This window comes from Ruditapes philippinarum, unplaced genomic scaffold, assembly GCF_026571515.1.
Source record: "Ruditapes philippinarum isolate M1 unplaced genomic scaffold, ASM2657151v2 ctg983_1_1_1_1, whole genome shotgun sequence".
NCBI classification, from domain to species: Eukaryota; Metazoa; Mollusca; class Bivalvia; order Venerida; family Veneridae; genus Ruditapes; species Ruditapes philippinarum.
In genome coordinates, this window is record NW_026855502.1 from 1 (window position 1) to 16432 (window position 16432).

At 32.6% G+C, this 16432-nt stretch overlaps 1 long non-coding RNA gene across 1 annotated transcript; it reads right to left on the minus strand.

The window, feature by feature from the left end:
• Positions 1 to 6286: 6286 nt before the first annotated feature.
• On the minus strand, positions 6287 to 15544 carry LOC132743559 (uncharacterized). Its single transcript, XR_009627587.1, has 2 exons — positions 15339 to 15544; positions 6287 to 11236 (listed from the first exon to the last, which is right to left on the minus strand). It is a non-coding gene; the product is annotated as an uncharacterized LOC132743559 (long non-coding RNA).
• Positions 15545 to 16432: the final 888 nt, after the last annotated feature.

The following is a 16432-nucleotide window of genomic DNA, read 5'->3' on the forward strand; positions in this document are numbered from 1 at the left end:
TGTGTTTTCTGAAGAGTTTGAGTTTCAAATATTGTTTTATATGACCAATAATGTTCTATACCAAATATTGTATGTTAAAGTACAATATATACACTATTGTTTTATATCTTGTGTTTGTAGTTGTGTTTTCAAGTCCCAGAATAAAACTTTCATCTACCTTGCCACAACAGCATATTTAGCTAACCTAATGATGACGTCATGAAGAAGAGCCCATGACGTTACGCTGCAAAGCAAGTAAAAATTACTTAAAGCACTAAAAAAAAGCATGAAATGCATAGAAAATTTGTTTGTTTTGCATGTAAGATTGAAAAAAATTTCACTTGTGAACACCAGCTATTACTTTTTCACTCACGGCTACTCCACTAGTGAAAATATTGCATATCAGTGAAATACATTTCGATCTTACTTTCAAAAACATGTGCACTAGGTAGTTTTTTTAATCAATATTTAAATATGCCTGTATTTAATTGAAATATTGATTCTGAATTTGGTATTTCTATGTCGCATCTACTTTTCAAAGACTTCCGATGCAATTTCATCAAATTTTTACAGGAATCAGTACCAAGCCTTATTGTGCTTATCATCAGCATTTTCCAGTTCAATGATTTTTTGTAAGAGTAATGGCCCTTTAATGATTTTTAAAATTTGTCCAGACTTCTCATATACCACTTATGCAAGCTCAATGAAACTAACAGGATTTATCTGTACCTCAAGTACTTGCCTACCTCAAGTACTTGCCTATATAACACAGGTTTTCCAGTTGAATGATTTTTGGCCGAGTCATGGCCCTTCGATTAAAAGGGTGTTCTTGTTTTGCCAGCTACACAGAAGCTTGTCCGGATCAACCCTGGTGCAATTTCATCTGAACTTTACATGCATGATTAATACCAAGTCTAAATGTGCATATCTTAGGTATTTTCTGGTTCAATGATTTTTTAGAGTTATGGCCCTTTAATGACTTATTTTTAGCTCGACTATTCGTAGAATAATCGAGCTAATGCAGTCACCCATTTGTCAGCGTCGGCGTCCCTGTGGTTAAGTTTTTGTATGTAAGCTGGTATCTCCATAACTACTGAAGGGAATGGATTGAAACTTCACACACTTGTTCTCTGTGATTATCTAAGATGATTGGCACAAGTCCCATAACTCTGATTTGCTTTTTTTACATAATTATGCCCCTTTTTCGACTTAGAAATTCTTGGTTAAGTTTTTGTATGTAAACTGTGTCTGCATAACTACTGAAGGGAATGGATTGAAACTTCAAACACTTGTTCTCTGTGATTATCTAAGATAATTGGCACAAGTCCCATAACTCTGATTTGCTTTTTTACATAATTATGCCCCTTTTTCGACTTAGAAATTGGTGGTTAAGTTTTTGTATGTAAGCTGGTATCTCCATAACTACTGAAGGTAATGGATTGAAACTTCACACACTTGTTCTCTGTGATTATCTTAGATGATTGGCACAAGTCCCATAACTCTGATTTGCTTTTTTACATAATTATGCCCCTTTTTCGACTTAGAAATTCTTGGTTAAGTTTTTGCGTGTAAGCTGGTATCTCCATAACTACTGAAGGGAATGGATTGAAACTTCACACACTTGTTCTCTGTGATTATCTTAGATGATTGGCACAAGTCCCATAACTCTGATTTGCTTTTTTTTACATAAAAAATGCCCCTTTTTCGACTTAGAAATTCTTGGTTAAGTTTTTGTATGTAAGCTGGTATCTCCATAACTACTAAAGGAATGGATTGAAACTTCACACACTTTTTCTCTGTGATTATCTAAGATGATTGGCACAAGTCCCATAACTCTTATTTGCTTTTTACATAATTATGCCCTTGTTCGACTTAGAAATTATTGGTTAAGTTTTTGCGTGTAAGCTGGTATCTCCATAACTACTGAAGGGAATGGATTGAAACTTCACACACTTGGTCTCTGTGATTATCTAAAATGATTGGGCACAAGTCCCATAACTCTGATTTGCTTTTTTGCATAATTATGCCCCTTTTTATCTTAGAAATTCTTGGTTAAGTTTTTGCGTGTAAGCTGGTATCTCCATAACTACTGAAGGAATGGATTGAAACTTCACACACTTGGTCTCTGTGATTATTTTAAGATGATTGGCACAAGTCCCATAACTCTGATTTACTTTTTCGCATAATTATTCCCCTTTTTCGATTCATAAATTCGTTGGTTAAGTTTTTGTGTGTAAGCTGGTATCTCCATAACTACTGAAGGGAATGGATTGAAACTTCACACACTTGTTCTCTGTGATTGTATTGAAACTTGAAGGGTTTGTACCTTTTCGTACAATTTTATGTAGTCATATAGGTAAGCATTATTATACTCAATGAAACACCCTTGTGACAAATTTTCAAATAGTCGAGCGTTACTGTCCTCCGACAGTTCTTGTTAAAATTTAACTTCACTACCCATCTTAAACCGCTAATGCAAGTTCCATGAAACTACAGGATTGTGTGGTAGCTCAAGGTCTTGCGCAGATAACATGGGTTTTCCAGTTGAATGATTTTGGCTGAGTTATGGCCCTTAAATAAAAAATGCGTTATGCCTTGTTTATGATTTTTGTGTATCCTGCTACACAGTAGTTGTCATTTGCAATTGCAATTAGCTATCGTACATGGTGACACATACGATCACTGACCGCTCTTGTCTAACAATGGGCATTTTTTTTTAATTAATTAAGTTTACATGAAAGCTAAGAGGCGAGCTTTCGTGAAGGCAGATTGTTTGTTGTAGTTGTCCACAATTTCTTTAAAGTATCTAGTAAACATCTCCCTTTTATATCAACATAATCATAATTTTTTGATTGAACTAATGAAATACTTGCAAGTATTTTTGGTTTTAACTCATTGGCTTTGTAAAATAAATAAAATCATTATTGACTCAATTGCCTGGACTATCTAGTACTGGTGTCATGAAATAACAATTTCTCGCAATAAATCTCAAACCCAGAATAACTGGGTAAACTTACTGCAGGGGATAATTAAAGTGGGGGCACAATAGAATCATTATTGACTCAATTTCCTGGACTATCTAGTACTGGTGTAAATACATAATTATAACTAACATAAGAATCTGTTACATAATTTTATTATCAAAAAATATATTGAAAACAATATTTTATAAGCACTTGACATTAATTATTAAACAATGGAATATGTTGTTAACATATTCCAATTGCTTAATTCAGTTCTTACAGCATCATCATTAAAACAAAAATTGACATGATATGGTTATCTACCTTGGTAAAATAAATATAGGATATTGAATGAGTGTAAGTTTAGTACTGAATTTTTTGTACGAGTTGAATAAAATTATATTATGTGAGACTCGGGCGAGTATAACAATATTTTATGCAACAAGTTCAATAAATTTAGTAATGAACGTACACAAATTTAATATTCTATTTATCACATACCAGAATAAAAACCTTTTAAAGTGATAAAGAACCATTTTTCATTGACGCGCCAATAGTAAAATGCTAACATTTAGCGCCTCTTTACGCAATGCTTATATAACACAAATGACGTTACATCAAAATATATGAATGAATGACGTCACATAAAAATATATATGCACGGCCGTGCAGTACTATTTTTACGGAGTCGCAAAATCGGCAAAGGTATGTGATAATGTCTAATATTTACAGTATAAAAACAACAATATCATATGGTTATATTTCTTGGTGAAATAATGTCTAATATTTACAGTATATAAACAGTGACACGATAAAGTTATCTTACAACTACAGTCATTATATAAACATGAAAGTGATAAATCTTGGCTACCAGTACAAAGCCAGGCCAGCTTGCACATCCCTGAAGTCTGACCAGGTTCTATACTGTTGGAAGACTGACATTATTTTTTGTTGGGTTCTGCGTCACACCAACAATGTGATGTCATATGACGAATTTCAAGCTTTTATTGTGATGTAAGTCATCAAAATGTCCCTCTGAGTATAATTCAAGGCACGAACAAAAACCTGAGTAGAACCACCAACGCTCTGTAAACTAGCTGGAAGTATACCTAGTTCATGATGGGACTCGAACCCACAGCAGTTAGGGACAAATGACACATAGTTTCCTTTATCAATACCAACAACTCAATATTGACATGTCTAAAAGGTAGCTGGACAAATCCATTGATTAATTTAAGAATGTTGATATTTTATTATTCTTGAAACATAAATATCTAATTAAGAGTAATCATAACTTAGAAGTTATTAGTTTTAATTTTAACCAGAGCTGTCGCTGAAAAGAGACTTCTACCACTGAAAGGAAGCTTTGACATATATCCAAAGAACTGATAAAACCGCTTTTGATAAATACCATTCTCAAAGTTTAACTGAAATTCCATTAGAAATGTAGGAGTATTAGTCTATAAACAAATTTTACTAAAATAAAAAATCATCATCAATGGCCCATTACTGGGAAATATCATGCAAACAATCATTGCACTATGCAAACAGTTTTATTATTGTTCACTGAAATTACCCAAGTAGTTTTGGAGATGAACGATGAACAAAGCTAATTTATTGAAAAATCAAGATACTATGCACAACTAGGCATGGTGACCAACAATCCTGCGAGGTTTCATTGAAATTACCCCGGAGCTTTTGGAGATAAAGTGCTTACAAGCTCATTTTACTCAAAAATTGACCATTAATGGTACATAACTTAGCCAATAATAATTCAAGCAGAAAATCAAGATACTATGCACAACTATCAATCCTGTGAAGTTTCATTGAACTCCAAAGTTTTGGAAATTTGTACAATGTTTTATGCATATAATATATTATTGTATGTATTCAGATGTTTTTTTCTTATCAAATTATTATCTTAATAGTCATTGCAACTGTTGTCTAGCTATTTTTGAATGTCAAAAAAAAATAATATAATGATGTCATCATTTGATTGACAAACTGAAAGAAAACATGGAAATCAGTTAATCTAAATATAAACCATTAAACAGCATTTAATTTTCACAGAAATATACAAAAGGAAGTCATAGAAGACTTAAATTGTTCGCCACTCGGGATAAAATTTTGAAAAAAAAAAAAAAAAAAAAAAAAAAAAAAAAAAAAACTGGTGCATTGACGATCCAATACATGTGAAAGGGCTTACAACTTAAAAGCTCCGAGTCTGTAACATTTTTTTTTTCAATTTTGTCTTTTTGTGCGTTCATTAAGGATTCTGTTTTTCTTTATTTTTCTTTATTTTACTAGAGATATTCATCCATACAAATTCAAGCTGTTATATTTCAATAATGTTTTGAGTTATTGAACACAAAGAAAATAAAGTATTCATATTGTAAAATGGAGACTTGATATTCTTGTCAACTGTATAATCATTCAATCGTTTGAAAATAATAAACCTAAAGCTAAAGCTGGAGAAAAATTATGCAAACGAAAACATTACAACAATTCAACATGAAAATTATAACAAAATGACAAAGCATGAAAAATTTCAAAGTGCAATAACTCATAAAATACAAATGGTTAATTATCATTCTTTCACAACAAACTCCTCCTGAATAACATTATTTCACATATCTTAAATAAATTTTGTTTTCAAAACAAAAATCACAATGAAGTTTCAAGTCTATACCTCAAATACATTTTGAGTTCTAAAAAAGAAGACAAACTACAAATGACGAAAACAAAGGATATCTTTAGAACAAAACTTTTTTGGAAGTTTCCAGTCTACATCTCAAATACATTTTGTGCTATACAAAGAAGACACACTTTGTCACTTTCAAAACAATAGGGGCAATAACTTAAAATTATGATGGATACAATTATCATTTGTGTGTACTGCACTCTTTCTCAATGAATTATATCAACCAATGAAGTTTCAAAAAATTATTATATGCAAACTGTATTTCAAAAACATTAGGTATTACGCTCCAGATCAAATTGGGGTACTTTTTAAAGGGTTTATAAATATAAACATGTGGAGGCTGTTGCTATAATAATTTACAGTAAAAGGAAAAATAAGAGAATTTATTAAATTCAACCCATGAAATATGATGTTATTATTAGCTAAATATACATATCATTTTTGTGAAAATACAAATATGAGAAATGAATATGAAAGTGGGTGAAGTCAAAACTCATATATATTTATATATAAGCCAATAAATATATATATTTGTAGGAATACTTTTTTAGATGTTTCTTTTTTGTAATGAGTATCTTCAGCTATTCATTTCATTAAACATCAGAAATTATCTGGTCAAGTTGTTTTTTTCTTTTCATGACAGTTTAATGGCTACGATAAATTTTGTATTGAATTCGAACCGCTTCATGCACCTATAAATAATCAATGCATGACTGCACTCTGTACAATTGCAACTGCATGATAAATAGGTGTATTCGTAAACCACTTTTATTCTTCCAAGAAAAACTAAATAAAAAGGTTATTTTTTCGTGAAATATAGAATATGTTTGCACTTAACATGATAAAATTCTATATATTTCACTCGCCTTTCTGGCTCGTGAAATATATGGAATTTCATCATGTTTTGTGAAAATATATTAAAAATATTTCATTCAACCGAAAACATTTCCTCTTATTATCTAACTTTCTATACACTCAGATATTAACACAGAAATTTATGTAATAAGCATATCTATATAAACGAATTCAAATAAAAAATATATTCAACTCTTTAAAGCTGCATGTCTCCAGATGATGCTAAAATATTTCAATAAAATAAAATTTGAAAATATTGTACCAGGATTTAAAGAAAAGTAAAAATATATAGGATTAAATTATTAATTTACATGTTTTGTATGATTAATGACATATTTAAATACAGAATGTTACATCAACATACTTCTTCGTTACTAGCTTACATGTAAGGAGGGGCATTACAACATAGTTCTTTTTGGTAATTTACGTGGATTATAGGCGCTGTTTGCAATGTGTCAATTACTTTTTTCACTTCACAATATTTAACTTTAAATACAATTTCAAAATTTTCATGAAAAAAAAAAGCATGAATCTAAAAGTAACTGCTTGAATTGCATGCTATTCCTATCATATCTATCCATTACACATATTATGTACAGATTAGACAAAACGTGCAATTTGATATTGCTATTGTTCAGAAATGACTATGTATTATCAATAATACTAAAGTCTGCTAATATTGTTATCAAATTTATCTCTAAATTGTACACTATTCGAAAGCACTCCTTATCTATGAGGCTTGTAGCTTTAAAGTGATATCACTCCACAAACAAAGATTATTTATAAATAAAATAATACATACACTAGCTAAAAATAAATACATGGTAACTCAAATATACAGTTTAATGAAACATTACTGTATGCTGGAAACATCACTTTTCATTGGATAATCATGACGTTTATATATACTATATACACCTCTCTGTCAATTTATTAACTATTTATTTTCTGTAATGAAGGAACTTTGCTGTATTATAAATTCATTATCAAATTACTTATAGGTTATATAGCCATATTTAAACAGTTATTTAATTTTCACCTATCAGCTCAGATTATATGTGCAAATTCAGAATCTTTATAACTAAAAATATACACTGCAAATGCATATTACCATTAATTGTTTCAAAGCAAAGGGAGCAAGATAACAAAATTATTATTTGGTTATAAAGACTTATAACATGTAGTATGGCTGTGCACAAAATGTTGTTTGTTATATAACCATCATTTGGTGACTCAGCTTATATACTTTAAGCTTGTTATACTGGGCAATAAAACCTGTCAAAATCATTATGAATTATAATGTATTTTCATATACATAATTTCCGTGTATCACAAAAATAAAAACAATTTACGTGAATGTTTGTTCAGAAAATTATTACAAAGAAGAGCGAAACTGTAAAAAAACAAATCTGTAAATATCATACACACTTCAAAAACTTTTTACAAAACAATACATTTGTAATACCCTTAAGGCAAATTAACAAAATATGATAAACTTGATCAACAAGGAAAGGCGGCGTTCAATAAACGCAACTCCCATACGCAACAAACACTGCGCTATACTAACAAGGCACATTATGCCTCAGAAAATAAATATTCTCCAGAAAAGTCAAGCATTTCTTAAATAATGTTTTAATAATGTTTCAAGAGCATGTTAGATGTTTAACAAGTGAAAATAGCACTGAACCTGCAGTAATGTGTATTAAAGGTAATAAATTGTAAACAAGAAATGTCGAACGACATATATGCCCCCTTTTCTAGCCCTTGACTCATATTATTGGTAATTTTGTTATAGAAACTTTCCATAAATGGGTACATGGAAATGTTCAATGATGGAAAAACAAAAATAATGAAGACTTTATGATAAATAATTTGCAAGATAATGAGACATTTAAGGCCCCTGTGACCTTCACCTTTGAACTAGTGACACAAAACCAATCGGGGTCATCTTATTATTATGACCAATCAATATTAGAAATATGAAGACTTTGTGATAAATGGCTTTCAAGATAATGAGCGGACACAATTCTTATATTCAAGAACCCTATGACCTTGACCTAGTGACCCTAAAATCAAAAGGGGTCACTTACTAGTTATTAAACCAACCAGTATGTGAAATATGAAGAATTTGTGATAAATAGATTTTAAGATAATAAGTGGAAACCATTCTGACATTAAAGGCCTCTGTGACCTTGACCTTTGACCTAGTGACCCCAAAAGCAATACCTGTTGGTTATTATCAATCACTATGTGACTTTGTGATAAATAGTATTCAAGATCATAAGCAGAAATCATACTACCATTCAAGGCCCCTGTGACCTAGACCTTTGACCTAGTGACCCTAAAATCAATAGGGGTCATTTACTAGTTATGACCAATCAATAATGATATATGAAGGCTTTGTGATGAATACTTTTCAAGATAAACAACGGAAACCATTCTGACATTTATGGCTCCTGTGACCTTGACCTTTGACAAAGTGACTCCAAAATAAATAGGCGTCATCTACTAACTATGGCCAATCATTAAGTAAAATATGACAAATTTGTGATAAATGCTTTTCAAGATTATCAACGGAAACCATTTTGACATTTATGGCTCCTGTGACCTTGACCTTTGACCAAGTGACTTAAAATCAATAGTGATCATCAACTAGTTATTGCCAATCACTATGTGAAATATGAAGACTCTGTGATAAACAGTTGTCAAGATATTCAGCGGAAACTATGTGGTCTACCGACGGACAGACCAACAGACAGACTGACATTAGCAAAACACTCTTTTTCGAAGGGGACATTACACTTTTAGTAGTATTTTGACTATCATACTACTTTTGATTCACTTTAATTATACCAATTGCCTAAACAAACAAGAGCCCGGTTTGAGCCGGGTGATGCTCCCCGAATAGGTTTTGGACACAGGAAAGTACACCTCTTGTAGTTTTCTGAGTTATGTCCCTGGAAAAAGTTCAAAGTGCAATAATTCCAAAATTAGGAAAGGCAGAGTTACTGTTCTTTGCACTGCACTTCTAATCACTGTTATCTATCAACTTACAAAGTTTCTTTTTTATATCTCTTATGGTTTTCCAGTTATGTTCCGGACAACTTCAAAAAGTAAAAATAAACAAATGGCAATAACTCCAGAATTAGGCAAGGCAGAGTTATGATTCTCATGCACTGCACATCTACCCATTGAGATACATCTACCTACAAAGTTTCATGTTGATATCTCTTATAGTTTTACAGCTATGTCCAGTACAAGATTTTTCTAAAAGGGGAGATAATTCAAAAATGAGGCTTAACAGAGTTATGTTTTTTTTGCACTGCACTTCTACTCAATGAGATCTATCTACCTACAATGTTTCATCTTGATATCTCTTATAATTTTAGAGTTATGTTCCGGACAATGTTTAGTGTTAAAATTAACAAAGGACAATAACTCCAAAATTAGGACAAAAAGAGTTATTGTTCTTATGCACTGCACATCTACCCATTGAGATCTATTCACCTACAAAGTTTCATGTTGATATCTCTTATAGATTTAGAGTTATGCCCGGACAAGATTTTTCTATAAGGGGAGATGATTAAAAAATAAGGCTTAACAGAGTTATGGTTCTTTTGCACTGCACTTCTACTCAATGAGATCTATCTACCTACAATGTTTCATCTTGATATCTCTTATAGTTTGAGAGTTATGTTCCGGACAAAGTTCAAAGTGTTGAAATTAACAAAGAGCAATAACTCCAAAATTAGGACAAAAAGAGTTATTGTTCTTATGCACTGCACATCTACCCACTGAGATCTATTCACCTACAAAGTTTCATGTTGATATCTCTTATAGTTTTAGAGTTATGCCCCGGACAAGATTTTTCTATAAGGGGAGATAATTCAAAAACCGGGCAGAATAGAGTTATGGTTCTTTGACACTGCACTCCCCCTCAATGCCCTCTACCACTGTATGAAGTTTAACCAAATTATCTCCAAGGGTCTTCAAGTTATGCTCCGGACAAGAAAACGGACGGACAGACGGACGGACGGACAGACGGACAAGGCGCCGACTATATGCTCCCCCGAAATTTTTCGGGGAGCATAAAAAATCAGCATCACTATCTTTAAATTATGTATATGGCAAAAGGTTTATTTTTTGAAACTGTTTTCAAAAATTTAAATAAAACTGACATAATTTCTGAAGCATAATGGGCCGTTAATAAAAAATTACTTAACAAGTCTTGTTATATAATATTATTCTAAAATTGCATAAACAAATTTATACATGTACTGTATATCTAATTCATAAATTAAATTATTAAATAAGACCTTTTTTACATAAAAGATTTTTTCAAAGGAATACTGAAATATTTAACAGTGGTCTTGGTGTAATTGTTATCAAGATTCAAATTCTAATTGCACAAAACAGATACAAGATAACTGTGTAATGCAAAAGTTTTCTATTTTGTTTCCTTCCATTAAGCCAGGAACCAGAAAGTTATTCAATGTATTGGCAAGTAATGATGATTTAGGGATTTTTCTTCGGCTGTTAATCACATATTTATTTGACATATGTCCCCCGAACAGCCAGGTATCAGGTGTGAAATCATAAGATTGGTTACTATTTAAGAACTTTAACTTCTTTGTCGTTCAGAACATCCCGCTGATAATCATCTGGAGATTGATGGATAAAAAGTCAAACAGTTGTGATTGTCCTCATTGTCCCTGTAGATTTTTATATAGCTGATTTTCTGAAATAAAGGAAAGCAAGAAGTCACAAATGTAACATCATGTCGCAGGAATTTCCTATTCTAACACTATAACAGTGTATTTATATGAGCCGTGTCACGACAAAACCAACATAATGGGTTTGCGACCAGTATGGATCCAGACCAGCCTGCGCATCCGCGCAGTCTGATCAGGATCCATGCTGTTCGCTTACAAACCCTATAACAAGTAGAGAAACTGATAGCGAACAGCATGGATCCTGATCAGACTGCGCAGATGCGCAGGCTGGTCTGAATCCATGCTGGTCGCAAACCCATTATGTTGGGTTTGTCGTGACACGGCTCATATGTGTTTGAATATACTGACTTTTTTCTTGTTTATTTTCAAGCTAACCAATCCAAATTACTTAAATTGACTTGTAAATCATTCAATTTGGACAGAACCATTCATCATACATGTATTATGGAAAACATTGAAATATTAATGCAGGCTTAATATGTTTCCGCCAGGAGGCTTAAAGATCATAAATGAGCCGGTCCAGAGTGTTTCAAATGAAAGAAAAAAATTAGCCGCGTCACGACAAAACCAACGCAATGCTTTGCGACCAGCATGGATCCAGACACAGCCTGCACATCCATGCAGACTGATAAGTATCCATGCATTTCGCTGTTAGTTTCTCCACTTGTAATAGAGTTGGTAAGCGAACAGCATGGATCCTGATCAGACTGCGCGTATGCGCAGGCTGGTCTGGATCCATGCTGGTCGCAAACCCACTATGTTGGTTTTGTCTTGACACGGCTCAAATGTTATTGTAATTTAAGTAAGATCTGCAAACATACCTGATATAACTTTGTGATTTGCGCCTGATTGTATTCTTTGACATAAAAGAAATGAATGTATTGTTTAGGAAATAGATATCAATTCTGAGTGCATTGTTGTAGAATAATGCACGGTTTGAGTTCAAATGCGTAGTAATATAATCACGAAGGGCGTTAGGCCTGAGTGATTAATTACAAAGCATTTGAACGAAAAACGTGCATTATTATACAATAATGCACGAAGAATTAATATCTATTTCCATTCTAACACGTCAAGAAAAAGTATAATTATTATTATAAAGTTGGACTTTATGTTTGGCGGTTAAATTTGTTTTCGCCTCAGAGTTTCCAATAGAAACGTTCTTTAAAGGCCGTTCCAGTGGGTTGAAAAAAAAACTGTCGTTAAATCTACCGTGTGTAGAAACATTTTGAGAATAACGAATTTTGAAAACGTTGATAAAACTTTGTTTGTTTATTTTATTTCAGTCTATAATTTTCCAAGCGAAATACAAATTATTAAAAGTGAAATAAATGTAAAACTTAACTCGTCTGCGACGTTAAAATAGCGTACTTGATTTTGATTGTTTTGCAACGTGCTGTTTTGGCGCTACATCTTGTGACGTCACGTAAACAACACTTTAAACGTCTGTACAGCGTTAACGACTGAATTAAAGATATTGGTGTTCGGATTTATTTTCTTAGTTAGACCATTTTCTATCATTCTAGATAGTTTTCACAACAAAATTCGACAAAAAATTGTTTTTATTTATCAGATTTTTCAAACAAAATGGCGCCCTCAATGTGAAAATACACAGGGAGATAATAAGAACGGCGAGTGCATTGTTGCAGAATAATGCACGCCTCGGGCCTTCTTTGTTTATATAGAAACATTTCCGATAGTGTTAGAATGATACTTTTCTATCAATCAATAACCGATACAGGATTGAAATAAAATACTTTTGCCACATCAATGAGAGGTTTTAAAATGATAAAATTAGCAAAGAATATAAACATTAAAATGGGCATGTCTAAAACTATATCGGCGGTAACCGTCGCTACTTGATGAACTTTATATATTTTGTTAACTTATGATAGTTTTTATGAGGGCTTTTATTTGAACAAATTTGGTTGACACTCACATTGACACAAGAAGATATTTCATGCTTAGTATCTAAACTTTAGCTCTTAAGTTTTTTATAAGAAGATTGTGTAAGATTTTACTATAAATATATAAGAAAAATCAATTACCCCTGGGGCGGGCCAATTTTTACCCAAGGGCCCTTATTTGAACAAACTTGGTAGACACCCAATAAATAATGTTTCGTGCAAAATATCTTTGCTCTAGCTCTTTGCGGTTTATAAAAGAAGTTTTTAAAGTTTTTACTATATACATAAAGGGAAAAGCAATGATCCACTGGGCCGCAGCCAATTTTAATTTAAACAAACTTGGTAGACACCAACTAGAAGATGTGTCGTGCTTTATATCTGAGCTCTAGCTATTTGGGTTTTTCAAAAAGAAGAATTTTTACGTTTTTACTATATACAAATAAGGAAAATCAATGGCCCCCTGGGGCGGGGCCAATTTTTTCCTCAGGGTTTTTATTTGAACAAACTTGGTAGACACCCACTAGAAGATGTTTCATGCTTTAATATCTAAAATCTAGCTTTTTGGGTTTTTAAAGAAGATTTTTAAGTTTTTACTATATACAAATAAGGAAATCAATGACCCCCAATGCGGGGCAATTTTGACCCCAGGGCATTTATTTTAACCGGACGGACGACGAACGGATGGACGCCGGACGAAAAGCGATCACAAAAGCCTACCATATCTCTTTGTGACAGGTGAGCTAAAAAGTTAAAGCAATACAATATATATATACACAATTGAAGTTTATACCTTATTAATAAGAAAGGAAGAACTGATGGTAAATAAATTAAAACTGCACAATGAATTTAATTTGAAATTTGTATACCGACGTAGATGAACCCAACTTTATATATTTTGTTCAGTCAAGCTAAAGACCAACAGAAAACTGAGCATGAATGCAATATGCATTGATATACAGTACAAATCATTTAATGCATTGGCAGACAGTCATCATAGGGGAATCATGTACCATGTAAAAGGGTACCAAGGTGAACTATTGATACATTTTACTCGACATATCAATTTGTCATTGATATTTAGTATAAATACGATATCGATATAATCGTTGATATGCTTTTAACAAAGGCCTCCTTATCCCTTCTAAAATTGTGGGAATTATGCATTTTATCTTTGCATATTTTCACTGAGGTTATCTTGAAGATTCAATTGTACAAGATATGTTTGTAAAGCATCTATGTCTCCTACTGGCAGCCAATTAGTCATGTTGTCAGGTCATTTTTACATTGACTTTTGACCTAGTGACCCCATACTGGCATGTGTATAGAAATCATCTACTAGCCCAGACAAATGCACTTGGGATAATTTATAGCCAAGGGCCTATTAGTTGTCAAGTTATTCAGGTTGGAATCTGTTTTGAAATACAATATAAATATGATCTTGACCTTTGATCCCTTGACCTCAAAATCAATAGGAATCATCTACTGGCCAAAACCAAAGCAGTTGTGAACATTAAGGACCAGGGACCCATTGGATGTCAAGTTATTGATCGTAAACGATTTTGACATTCAATGTGAGCTTGAACTCTGACCTAAAAACAATTGGGGTCTTCTGCAGGTCATAACTAATCTCAATACCAAGTTAGCAGCGTTCTTAAGTTATTGACTGGAAACGGATTTGACTACGACCGACTGACAGAAGAACCAACCGATTGATAAGTGTGATGCAATAAATCACTTAGTGCAATGTACCCCAATTCTTCTAAGTGAGCATAACTATGTTAAAGGCACATTATGCCTCAGAATGGAAAAACAATTCTTTAGATAGGAAAAACATGTTTTGTTAAATACTGGCCTAACTAACAGTTTAAAAAGTTGTTAGGTTCTTTTTACCTGAAGAAAGTAGGGTTGAATGTGAAATAGAATGTCCAAAAAGTAGCAATTAAATGTAAACAAAATAGTATTTAGACTTTCATAGAAAATACTATATCAGTTTAATTGTTCTCAATGCCAAAAATTACATGAAGCAAAAGGTGATTAAGGTTGTTGGCTAATGGGTTAATTTTCGAAAATTTTAACGGAACACCAGAAATAGACAGCTATTGAGAATTTAAAATAAAAGCATATCGGGGCATAATGGGCCTTTAATTTATATAAACAGTTTATTAGGCTGTCCATCAAAAAGATATTTGAAAAGTCTTACCAAGACAAGAGGATGTTTTTCAAATACATCTCTACGAATTGATCTATCATCACACAATGCTCCATATAAAATGTCACGGGAGATTCTGCACACCAAAGAATAGTAAACTTTTATCCAAGGCCACTGAAACAAGAAATAACACATATATTGAATAAATTGAAAAAAATTCACGAATTGTACAATTCTTATCTAGTTCAACATTTTACTTACAAGTACATGTGTGGTATACTGATTTCCATGAAATATAAATACTATTACAGGAGGCAGAATTCTTTAATAACTGCCGTTGAGAAATGTAACGTCATGATTTAAAACTCTTGAAAACTCTTGCCTACTTCAATAAATACTTTTTTACGGGTATCAAAATACCCTTTTGTAAATATGAGTTGGACATATTTGAAACAATGAAAAAAATCTGACTTTTACATCGCAAACACATCACCATGTAAAAACCAACATAATGGGTTTGCGACCAGCATGGATCCAGACCAGCCTGCGCTTCCGCGCAGTCTGATCAGGATCCATGTTGTTCGCTATCAGTTTCTTTACTTGTAATAGGGTTTGTAAGCGAACAGCATGAATCCTGATTAGACCGCGTGGAGTCGCAAACGCACTATGATGGTTTTGTCATGGCGCGGCTCATATAATTAAACAAGAGTCACTCAGAAGGGCTGTAATGTCCAAGTATGAAGACATTCCATTAAGAAACAAAAGCTATCGTTAGGTCAGCATGCTCGATTATTCTCAGTGCCTGATTGTAAAAGAGCCAAAATGCAAAATAATATTTTATTTCAAAGTTTAAAAGGGCCAAAACATTTTTCAAATCCATGCCTTGGAGAGTGACCTATTATGCTCTCAAACATGTGTATAAAATTTCAACTTGTTTCAAAGCCATATTGTCAGTGGACTTCACATATAGATTTGAGGTGGTATACAAACTTTAATGTAAATTTTAAGTCGAAAAAGGGGCATAATTCTGTCAAATTGCTTGAAAGATTTACCTCCTCTTGTCTACAGTTTGGGGGCATGATGGTGAACAAGACTCTGCAAAGTTTCAAAAACCATATGTCAATGGACTTTGAAAATATTTGAGG